General features: G+C 31.9%; 1 long non-coding RNA gene across 1 annotated transcript; it reads left to right on the top strand.

Annotated features, from left to right (window-relative positions):
* Positions 1-1,115: 1,115 nt before the first annotated feature.
* On the top strand, positions 1,116-1,617 carry LOC109592479 (uncharacterized). Its single transcript, XR_002190377.1, has 4 exons — positions 1,116-1,213; positions 1,264-1,400; positions 1,465-1,523; positions 1,577-1,617. It is a non-coding gene; the product is annotated as an uncharacterized LOC109592479 (long non-coding RNA).
* Position 1,618: the final 1 nt, after the last annotated feature.

The following is a 1,618-nucleotide window of genomic DNA, read 5'->3' as shown; positions in this document are numbered from 1 at the left end:
TCAGAAAATGTAATAAAAATTTGGGGTGATTTCGGAGCCATTTTTGGAAAAAAACCATGGGCTATAGCCTTGGGTATTTCTCTGAATTTTGCCATTTTCTTAAAATGGCCGTAAGTTGAAAAACTGAAGTCAGAATCAACTCAAACTTTCTACACAACATAAGTACATGTATATGATTTAGAAAACGTAATAAAATTGAGAAATATTTTACTTGTGAATTTTTGTAAAATTTTGGAAAAATCCCTGTACTATAGTACAGGGACTTTTGTCCGATTTTTGAGCAACTTTTAAAAATCATAAAAAATCCAAACTTGATCGGAATCAGCTGAAACTTTCTACACATCATAAGTACATGTATATGCATCAGAAAATGTAATAAAATTGAGAAATATTTTACTTGTGGATTTTTGTGAAATTTTAGAAAAATCCCTGTACTATAGTACAGGGACTTTTGTCCGATTTTTGAGCAACTTTAAAAAAATCATAAAAAATCCAAACTTGATCGGAATCAGCTCAAACTTTCTACACAGCATAAGTACATGTATATGCATCAGAAAATGTAATAAAATTGAGAAATATTTTACTTGTGAATTTTTGTGAAATTTTAGAAAAATCCCTGTACTATAGTACAGGGACTTTTGTCCGATTTTTGAGCAACTTTAAAAAATCATAAAAAATCCAAACTTGATCGGAATCAGCTCAAACTTTCTACACAACATAAGTACATGTATATGCATCAGAAAATGTAATAAAATTGAGGAATTTTCTACTTGTCAATTTTTGTGAAATTTTAGAAAAATCCCTGTACTATAATACAGGGACTTTTGTCCGATTTTTGAGCAACTTTAAAAAAATCATAAAAAATCCAAACTTGATTGGAATCAGCTCAAACTTTCTACACAACATAAGTACATGTATATGCATCAGAAAATGTAATAAAATTCAGGAATTTTCTACTTGTGGATTTTTGTGAAATTTTAGAAAAATCCCTGTACTATAGTACAGGGACTTTTGTCCGATTTTTGAGCAACTTTTAAAAAATCATAAAAAATCCAAACTTAATCGGAATCAGCTCAAACTTTCTACACAGCATAAGGGAATTGATATGTGTGTAATACTATTTTATTTATTTATTTTAGTGATGCTAATATTTGTCACAATTGTTGGACGTTTGTCAAAATTGCCATCAAAATCATTGACAGGGCCCTCAGTGGTAACTGATTATTAATTGAAAGGTTCTTTTTAATTATTAATTTATTGTAGAGGACTTTGGTTTTTCCCATCGTCTTTGGGTTTACAGCGGAAGGAGAGGAGTCCATTGCTGGGTCTGTGACCCTCAGGCTAGGAAACTGAGTCAGTCAGCAAGAACTGCCATTGCAGAGTATCTTACGCTAGTTAAAGTGAGTCTCTCTCTCTCTCTGTATACAGTGAGCCTGTGGTGAGTTTATTATTTAATTGTTAAAGGGAAACGATCAACAAGTGAAGAAGGTCAGTCTAAAGCAGCCAATCCATCCTTCAATAAAGTAGAGATACCTTCACCACTAGTAGGTACTAATGGACTCTCTCTCTCTATTAGTAATGCCTTGGGTATCATTGATGAATATATTGAGACACTAGT

Source organism: Amphimedon queenslandica, unplaced genomic scaffold, assembly GCF_000090795.2.
Source record: "Amphimedon queenslandica unplaced genomic scaffold, v1.1 AMPQUscaffold_5049_Cont22976, whole genome shotgun sequence".
NCBI classification, from domain to species: domain Eukaryota; kingdom Metazoa; phylum Porifera; class Demospongiae; order Haplosclerida; family Niphatidae; genus Amphimedon; species Amphimedon queenslandica.
This window is presented reverse-complemented; position numbering and strand designations above follow the sequence as displayed.